The sequence below is a fragment of the Triticum aestivum genome, chromosome 7A (genome assembly GCF_018294505.1).
Source record: "Triticum aestivum cultivar Chinese Spring chromosome 7A, IWGSC CS RefSeq v2.1, whole genome shotgun sequence".
In the NCBI taxonomy this organism is placed as follows: Eukaryota; Viridiplantae; Streptophyta; class Magnoliopsida; order Poales; family Poaceae; genus Triticum; species Triticum aestivum.
The window spans coordinates 732,692,955-732,703,607 of NC_057812.1; the positions used below are offsets into that span (position 1 = coordinate 732,692,955).

The 10,653-nt window shown below is 40.4% G+C and overlaps 1 pseudogene; it reads right to left on the reverse strand.

Moving 5' to 3' along the window:
* Nucleotides 1-972: 972 nt before the first annotated feature.
* Nucleotides 973-10,653, reverse strand: part of LOC123153916 (uncharacterized) — a 117,184-nt pseudogene continuing 107,503 nt past the window's right edge.

Here is a 10,653-nt window from a genome sequence, read left to right on the forward strand (position 1 = left end):
ATTAAAAAAGTAAATACTTGTATTATAAGAATATAAATTGGTTAATTTTTGAAAAGTGTTCATTGCACCTTTAAAATGGGGTCAATAAACAAAGTTTTCTCCACTCTTAGAAAATGTTTGTACTGTTCAAAAAAACAGCGAGTAACATTTACTGTTTTCATGCATTTCAAGAAAATGTACGTGACATTTTTCGAAAATGTTTGACATTATAATTTTTTTGTGTAATTAAAACAAAGTGTTTCGTACCATACAAAATGTTGAAAACTTGTATTTTGGGAAAATGTTCAAAACACGTATTTGGACAATTACTAGTCAAGTATTGAAAATATTAAATATATATTCAAAATATATTTTAGATGTATAAAAAATGCACAATGTTTATGAAAAATACTAGACACCAAAACATATATTTTCAAAATGAAAATGTTTGTAATGTGCTTCAAAAGTGTACAATGTGCATAGAAAAAATAATAGAAAATAAAATAAGAAACCTCAGAAAAACAGAAGAAAAGACAAAGAAACTGAATAAAAAATGGTAAGGAAAGAGGAAAAAACGAAAACCAAGGAAAGACAGAAGAAAACCGATGCAAAATAGTGAAAAAAGTATAAACATAAAAAAAACTACCACATAGCTATAATATTGGATCGGCCCAGTAGTGCCTCGCGCTAGGCGAGAATTATTAGCAAGGCAACACATTGATACCCCAAGGGAGCACATTGATTTTGAAAGGAGCCACATCTATCTTCTATTATATATCAAAGTATTTGTCAGGTTTCCCAAAAAAGATAAATAGACTAAAAATTACCACAATAATTAGAAACATATGACCGTAAAATTAATAAACCAAATTTTTATAGCCATTAGATATGATTGTAAGTTAACAAACAAACAATTATAAATCAAATTTCCAGTTTAACATTTTGGTTTGAGCCTGACCACGCATAGTCTAGTGATCAATCAACATAGCACCATATTAGAACATGTATACGCTAACCAACTGTGGTTGGATGGTTAGGAAAATAGTGGTATTACCCAGCCCATCCCATGAGGGTTCAAGTCCTAGACTTGGCGCTGGTGCTCTCACTTTCCATGGATGCGGTTGAGAACAACATACAGTTATAAATGGGTTCGACAAAGAAATGTTTTAGCATCATCACCTGCAGCTGCACCCCTTGAGCTGATGCACCAGGTCGTCGACCTTGTTGAAGTCCATGGGCTGGTTCCTGGGTATCGGAAAGCAGAGCAGACGAAATAAGTACCCAAGATGACATGACGAAAGCAGATGGAAAGAAGGGGGTCTTGGGGGCGGACAGCAGGCCGGCGATGTCGTTGAGGATCCTGTTGGTGTTGGCGATAAAGAGGTTGATGACCTCAGGGACCAAGCCTGGGCCTGAGCTGCCATCCTCGTCCATCGACTGCAAGTACTGGAAATACTCATCCACCATACCCTAGATGGACCATTTCATGAGAAGCTAAAGGCATAGTCAGCCAGCAACCACACAGGTTTAGTAGGGGGTTGACGGTGGAATGACCATGGCGAGCATGCATGTGACAAGGGTCTTCAACTGGGCCATGAGCACGGCAGCCGCCGTGGCGATTGATTGGGGGAAAGGAGTAGGTGCTGGCGGGATCCGAAGCTGTGGTGGCTCCGGTGATGTTCTCGATGAAGAGTGGAGGAGGCTTGGGGACGGAGCCCCTTATATACCCGGACGGATGAGGCTATCGGCGCGAAGACGTGTGGCTGGGAGTGCCCCTCATTAACAGTCTACTAGTGGTTTGGCCGGGAGCCATTAAGGAGCTAGACGTTGTCGACGTCGGAGGCAGCTAGATGGGTGCTCGGTCAAGGATCGTCGGATGGTTGCTCCGCTGGCCATTGACAGTGGGCATCTCTCTTAAAAGTAAAAAACCTCGAGATGTATGAATACAAACAAGAAGTTTAGTGGTTGCTGGCTGAGATTGTCTTATGGATTGATCGAGGGCATCCAGAAGGATGATGGAAACCAGCCGTTTAATCTTAGTTGGTTTAATAATCCGTCGGTTGCATTTAATAATCGATGCAACGCGCGCGTGTTTGAGGACAAGAGGACAAAGAAGAGACGGAACGTAATTGTATATCCAACTCATGTTTGCTTCGCTCTACAACAAGCGAGTTCAGTTCAGTAATGGATTGAATTTGTTCCAGTTAATAATAGAAGAAAAAACTCCACAATGCTCTTTCGCTAGAGCCAACGGCCTTCCATTCAATTGCTTCGCTTTGCTTCTCTCGCGTATACGAAGGAGTAGTTCGTTGGATTGTTTTCTGGCGCCTAAGTCAGACCTGTGGAGACGTCCTGGTTCAGCCGGGAACCATTAACAGCTAAAGGTTGACGATGCCGGATGCAGCCAGATGAGCCTCGGTTCAAGGCTCTGACCACTCGTTCGATGGGCCCTCCACTGGCCATTGACGGCCGGCATCTCTAAAAACCTGGAGATGTATGTTCACGAAGAACAAGTTTAGTGACGGCTGGCTAAGATTGTGTATGGAAAATCATCAATGATTAATTAATTGTGAGTTTGTAGCGCATGCACATTAAGAAGAGGGAGTTGCCATCACGTACTAGTTTATACATGAGTTCTTGCAGGAATATTTATAAGTCCAATGGTGGGAGCAAGTAGACGCGACGTTACACATGTGTTAAAAATACTAATACTTTGAATATGGAAATATAATTTGGTTAATTTGTTAAAAGTGTTCATCGCACATTTGAAAATTGTTCAATAAACAAAGTTTGCTCAACTGTTAGAAAATGCTTGCACCATTCAAAAAACAGTAAGTGACATTTTTTCACGCATTTCAAGAAAATGTATGTGACTTTTTCGGAAAATGTTCGACATTACATTATTTTTTGTGTAATCCAATTTTTTTTCGTACCATTTAAAACAGTGCACGTTCCACATAAAATAGTTCACATGTTAAAAAAATGTCCAGAACTTACGTCTACAGAAAGTTCACATGTTTAAAAAATGATGTATCTACAGAAAGTTCATATGTTTTAAAAAATGAAGTATCTAGAGAAAGTTCTTCCACGGGGACTTGTGTCCTAGTAGGATTCATGCCAAGAAAATCGTGTGCCCCTTTATTTGCCGCACATTAGATACTATGTGTTCGCACACGGACACGTCACCGTGTACTCTTGACGCCGGGGGTGATGCACCGCAGTTCACGTCGAAGGAGGCCCGTCCGAAAGCGCGGTACGCAGGCAATCCGGCGGGTGGTTTTGAGGATCCGAAACCCCACACGCCCGAGAGGGACCCCGTCAGGGCGTACGACGGCTATGGGCTGTCCTAGGTCGACCTGATCGCCCCTAGGGCCTTGAGGTTCGCCGCCCTGCAACAAGAAGAAAGGACGAAGAACGAGGAAGAAGAAGAACCAGGGTTAAGGAGAAAAATAAAATGATAAAAAGTGGTAGATGATTTGTTCGATTGTGTGTGTTTAATCGGCCGTCACCCCTTTGGTATATGAGAGGCGGTTGGACTTCCCGTGCAAGGAAAAAGGATTGGATTCACGTCCAAAACCCTAGTCAAATTCGGATTGGTTCTGTCGGAACATTCGAAAACTGTTCGGTTTAAACTGGCTGCACCTTGTGGGCCTTTTTTGTGGTTGTAAACGATCTCGGATGGAAACGTGTCCAAAAGCAATCTTGACCGTTTCGATGATACGAACAACTTTCATGTTGAACGTTTTCTGATCAGAGGTCATCCTGAGGGTCAAACCACTCGCGTAAAACAGACTATTATTCGCGCTACTCATCAGACAGGGTGTCTGGTGGGGCACACCATTTTTTGCCTCGTGACAGAGCTGCATTCCGATGGCTCTAACTTTTGTATACGAGCTCGGGATGGAAAAAAATTTATTTCAAAATCGATTATTTCAACGAGACGAAGACAAACCGTGTGTATTATTTTTTCATACGAGGCCGCCTTGGGAGCGTAATCAGCCAAATAGTGTTCTGAATACAAAATCTGACTACTTCAAACACAACTTTGGCCTTAGAGATGAGATCGGATGGCTATGGCCCAAAAATCAAAGTTTCTCCTTTTTGACGATACAGAACTTTATCGCATTGAGCACCTTTTCATTTGAGGCCATCTTAATTGTGTTTTTGACTATGCCAAAATCTGGTGTCAATACATGCCCCCTGTTTTTAGGCAAAACTTGCATGCCGAAAAATATTTGTAATGTATTTGTTCTAAGGACGATGTCAACACTCTGCTACCTCTTGAGCTTGCGTTGGTTTTCCCCGAAGACAATCAATAAATAAATCATGCTCCGACTTCATCACATAACGGTTCACCATACGTGCATGCTACGGGAATCACAAACTTTAACACAAGTATTCTTTAAATTCACAACTACTCAACTAGCATGACTTTAATATTATCACCTCCATATCTCAAAACAATTATCATGTTTCAATCTTTTATTAGTATTCAACACACTCAAAAGAAAGTTTCACAGATCTTGAATACCAAGCATATTATTATTAAGCAAACTACCATGCTATTAAGACTCTCAAAATAATTTAAGTGAAGCATAAGAGATCAATAGTTTCTTTAAAACAAATCCACCACCGTGCTCTAAAAGATCTAAGTGAAGCACATAGAGAAAAATTATAACGCTCAAAAGATATAAGTGAAGCACATAGAGCAAAACTACTTAGCTCAAAAGATGTAAGTGAAGCACATAGAGCAAAACTACTTAGCTCAACAGATATAAGTGAAACACATAGAGTATTCTATCAAATTTTAATTCATGTATGGCTCTCTCAAAAGGTGTGTACAACAAGGATGATTGTGGCATACTAAAACACAAAGACAAAAATAATACAAGACGCTCCAAGCAAAACACATATCATGTTGGTGAATAAAAATATAGCTCCAAGTAAATTATCGATGGAAGTGGACGAAAGAGGGGATGCCTTCCGGGGCATCCCAAACTTTGACTTTTTGGTGTCCTTGGATTATCTTGGGGGTTCCATGGGCATCCCCAAGCTTAGGCTCTTGCCACTCCTTGTTCCATAATCCATCAAAAGAAATCACCCAAAACTGGAAAACTTCAGAACACAAAACTTAAAGTAGAAAACTCGTGAGCTCCGTTAGCTAAAACAAAAGACCACTTCAAGGTACTCTAATGAACTCATTATTTATTTATATTGGTGTTAAACCTACTGTATTCCAACTTCTCTATGGATTATAAACTATTTTACTAACCATAGATTCATCAAAATAAGCAAACAACACACGAAAAACAGAATCAGTCAAAAACAGAACAATCTGTAGTAATCTATAGCTAGCGCAAGATCTGGAACCCCAACAATTCTAAAATAAATTTCTGGACGTGAGGAATTTATCTATTAATCATCTGCAAAAAGAATTAACCAAGTAGCACTCTTCAAATAAATATGATAGAAGTTCTCGTGAGCGCTAAAGTTTCTGTTTTTTACAGCAAGTTCAACAAGACTTTCCCCAAGTCCTGCCAACGGTTCTACTTGGCACAAACACTAATTTAACACAAAAAACACAACCTAAACAGAGGCTAAATAATTTATTTATTACTAAGAAGGAGCAAAAAGCAAGGAATAAAAATAAAATTGGGTTGCCTCGCAACAAGCGCTATCGTTTAACGCCCCTAGCTAGGCATAAAAGCGAGGATAGATCTAGGTATTGCCATTCTTGGTTTTAGGGAGAAAGAGAGCAAACTTGTTATCTATGGAATTAATCTTTCTATTTTGACAAAGTACATGTCCATTAATGGTAGAAGAAAGATTAAGAATGTGAAATTGGCATCTAGGCTAGCTTTTATCTCTTTAATAGATTCGTTTTGGTAAGAAAGCAAGAGAGATGTGATTTCACCTTTCTCATTAATGGGGTGCCCAAATATAGTTTTCATCCTCTCATAGGTATCTATGGGGTCCCCTTCAAGGAAACCCCCTTCGAAAATAGAATCTAAAACTTGTTTGAACGAAGCGGGTGGCCCAACATAAAAGCTTTTAAGTAAACCTAAATTTGATATTGGGGTACATAGCTAGCCCGGATCCTTAACAGCCTATCCCAAACATCTTTCAAAGATTCATCAAGTAAGTAACGAAAAATTCCAGAATCATCTTCATCAAAATTACAAAGGTTCTCATTGATAACTCCGGCAAGTTTTGCTATAGCATTCCGATTTATGAGTTTAGATAAGATAGCAAGATTGTCTAAAGCACTAGAACATGGGAGAGAACCCCCAACTCTTTTTGGTTCTGACATGGAAAATAGGGCAAATAAAACAGCAAGGGTGAAGTGCGGGAGAGGAAAACGAGAGGCAAATGGCAAATAATGTAATGCGAGAGATAGGGATTGTGATGGGTACTTGGTATGTTGACGTTTGCGTAGACTCCCCGGCAACGGCGCCAGAAATCCTTCTTGCTACCTCTTGAGCTTGCATTGGTTTTCCCCGAAGAGGAAGGGATGATGCAGCAAAGTAGCGTAACTATTTCCCTCAGTTTTTGAGAACCAAGGTATCAATCCAGTAGGAGGCCACGCTCAAGTCCCTCGTACCTCCACAAAACGTTAGCTACTCACAACCAACGCGATTAGGGGTTGTCAATCCCTTCACAGTCGCTTGCTGCAGCTCCACCTCATACCTTTACCTTACCCATAAGCTTAAATAGTCTTGATCGCGAGGGTGCGAGATTGCTGAGTCCCCGTGGTTCACAGATACTTCCAAACCAGCTTGCAGGTGCCGATGAGTCCGTGCAGATGACGCAACCAAGCTCAGGAGGAGCTCGATGAAGATCTTGTCCTTTGTGTTGTTTCGTTCTAGTTGATCAGTAGTGGAGCCCTGTTGGGGTCGATCGGGGACCTTGTCGCTTTTGGGGTTTTTCTTTTATTTTGGTTCCGTAGTAGGACATTGATTGTATCTGGTTGATGTAATGCTTTATTCATGTAATTGTGTGAAGTGGCGATTGTAATCCAACTATGTATCTTTTTCCCTTATGTATTACATGGGTTGTGTGAAGATTACCTCACTTGCGACATTGCTTTCAATGCGGTTATGCCTCTAAGTCGTACTTCGACACGTGGGAGATATAGCCGCATCGAGGGCGTTACAAGTTGGTAATCAGAGCCTTCCCCGACCTTAGGAGCCCCCATTGCTTGATCGAATTAGCGGACGTTGTTGAGTCTAGAAATATGTTTTGAGTCTTTTAGGAATTATATATCGGAGAGTTTAGGAATTTTTTTTACTCCCCAGTCCCTTCATCGCTCTGGTAAGGCATCCTGACGTAGAGTTTTGACTCTTCTCTTCTCAAATTTCACTAAAATATATTTTTAGGATCACGCGGGTATCTTGGAATCGTTCCGATGGTTTTGTGACGAGAACATTGTTCTTGGTGCCTCCTGACCTTTAGGGGTTGTGGCAGTGTCCCGGGGAGTTGAGCTCCGAGGTGTTGTCGTCACAATTTTATCGTTGCAGTTCTGGAATACCTAAGTTTAGTTCGCCGACATCGAAAATCTCTTTTATGCAGTTGTTGGTGAGATAACCTCGACGCCACCCAGTACTAGGGCGGGAGTTCGTGAGCATTGCCATAACTCATATAACGGATGCTTTTCGAAGGTTGAGGTAGATGATTTTCGAAGGTTTCTTGGTTATGTGTTGAAGGATGGACACAGCTAGATGTAGGATTTGCTAGTTTTGGGTGAGATATTATGCTTCCCATGTATTCCCAACACCTGATTGCATAACCGGAAAATTTCGGGAGTTTATAAGTGGGAATTCAAGTAGCTCTTAGGATATCTTTTCTGACAGATGTATGATACGAAATTGGGGTTCGACGTCTAGTGGTCCGCCTATTCACGGTCGGTTTTACAGTGGTCTCGTTGTGTCTTAAAGAGTCCTTGGCTATGCTGACTCGGGGACGCTTCGTATGTCATGTGCACTGCCTTGTACATGATGGTGCTGTACGATCGAGCCCGTGTAGGCCCCACCACGAAAATTTCGGACGAAATCTCTATCATATGTTTGTTCCGGCTTATTCTGCAAGCCAATCCTTTGTTTTGTTTTTGAGTTGTGGCATTCGAGTTGCTTCAATGTCAAATGTCGATTCCATACCTTCCCGAAGCGGTGTTCCCATACTCCGATGTGAATACAAATCCTTCTTGATCATCGAGATTGTGCTGTCAATCCTTTTTCAACCGGCGTGTTTCTCTTTAAGTGGATCCGATCATTTCAACATCCGCAAGATTCAATCTCAGTTTTTTTTCGTCAACGGTGTTTGCTTCATCTGTTCCAAGTTGTCTTTGTTTTTCCCACCCACCCACCCTTTTTTCTTCAAAGACTCAGATTTCTTAATCAAGTATCCTTTTATTCATATGAAGTCTCTCCATTATTTTTCTCCGTCAATGTTCTTATCTGGTGTTTCTCATGAAGATTCTAACGGAGCTTCAAGTTCCTCATTCCTCATTCCTTTTCTTCTCCGGTGGTTTTAAGTCAAGTTTTGTTGATCATACCTTTTTCCTCGTTTCAATGCTTTCTCATGCCGGTGCACCTCATTATCATTCCACTTCTCGCTATTTATTATTCCGGAGTGCTGAAGATATCTCGAAGATTCGTGTTTCCACTCTACATTCGTTCAACCTCTTTCGAGGATGTTCCCTCATTCAAGTCATTTAATTTAACCGGTGCTTTCTCTCTTTTGAATCATTCTACGATGTTTCTTTTAAGTGGGCCCTAACCCACAGGTCTTTTTCCAGGATCTTACCCGACTCTTCTATTTTCCCGGAGCCACCATCAAATTCTTTTCGAAGTTTGACGTAAGAATGAATTGTCATCAGTCAAATGTCTTTCTCCAAGATCTTTCATTTCTTTTCATCGGTGGATCAACCTTTCCATTCTTCATTCCGGAGTATCCCAGCAATTCATGGTGGTGTTTCTCGTCGTAATTCTTAGATTTTGAAGACCGAAGAAGAATTTTCTCCATATCTTGTTCCACTCTCTTCAAGATTCGTGTTTCTAGCTTGTTTCCATCCTCTCATAATAATTTTTCGATTGTGAGAATTCTTTTCACCCATCCGGAGCATTTCATGAGTTGTTTTCCATTTCTTTCCCCGGAAGCCCATCATTTAAGAAGACTTATTCATACTCAGCTTTCAGCTATCATTCTCAAATTTGACCGGTGCTTCGTTCAAGTGATCTTTAATCGGCTCGTGATCTCTTCGTTCTCATGTATCTAAACCCTCTCAAGCATCTTTGTTCATTTTATAATTCTTCCCAGTGTTTCTCTATCTTTTCTTCGTTCATTTCCAATTAATTCGATGGTTCATTTAAGATCTTTTCCATGGTTATCACATCAATTCATTCATTCTTCCAAACCCTTCCGGTGGTTCGTTCAATACCTTTCCAAGTTGGCGCGATATCTATCTTAATCTTTCTATGAGGATAAGTAGTATGTCAAATCCATTGCTTGTCATCAATTTGAATTGGTGAAGGATAAGCATAATGTAATTCTTATTATTGTTTCATCCAAGTGATTTAATTCCTTATTCCGGAGGTTCATCAAAATTCTTGATTTCAGTTGTTTCATCTTTTCTTTTCCGGATTTCCAAGTTTTTCTGCATTATATCGTCGCGAAGCTCCATCTAAATCATTGCAAGGCTTCAACCTTATTCTTTTCATCCTTCATTTCGTTTGATCATTCTTTTGTTACCGGAGTTCTTCATGAAGGTTCTACATGATGGTTCATCAAGGATTTTATCCCTTCTCGAAGTTTTCATCGAGATTCTTTTCTAAGGAGATCAAGTATTCTTCATCTTGCAATCTACAGTGCAATTCTTTCTTCTGTATCAATAGAGGTGGTATTATGTCATTCTTGATAATTTGAGTTCATGTTCCATGATTCGCATGTTGTTAAGAATGAGATATTTTAAATCCATCAATCTTGCCATTGGAGTTATCTTGGGTTATATTTCACCTAAAACTTTCCCTAAGGATTGTGGCTATTTATGGTGCTTATGAATGATCCAATTTCTTCATTTTTCCTTTCCGGTGCGATATACTTTCTTGTCAATTTGCTCATATCAATCCAATTCTTTTCCTGTGAGTGGCAGGATGTCACCTCGTAATTTGAGATGTGTTCCATAAGACCATATCAAGCTTATTTTTTTTCATTGTTGAGAATAGAACAACTCCATTCCAGCATTTGTTGTAAGCATGCTCTCTCAAGATCTTGTTCCTCTCCGTCCATCCCATTCCGTTCTTTCATTTCTTCCGGAGGCTTTGTGATGTTACTCTTTTCAATCATCATCTCGAATTGTGAAGATCATGATCTTTTCATGCTTATCCTTTTAACCGGAGTAGTTTCAATATATATCTTGCCCTTCAACCTCAGGGTTTTCGCAATATTCTTTGTCCCTCTTTTTTAACGGAGTGTTTTCGACTTTGTTCACCTTCCTTGTATTTTTTTCTCGAATTTGTTCAACCTGGCAAGGTTCTTTGGTTTCACTCGTTTGTCAAAGGAGCAACTTAGTCTTACCTCTTCTCTTTCTCTTCTGTTGTCCCTCCGGTGCCATTCTAGATCTCGGGACGAGATCCTCTCATAGTGGTGGAGTGTTGTAACGCCCCGAGACCGATGTGC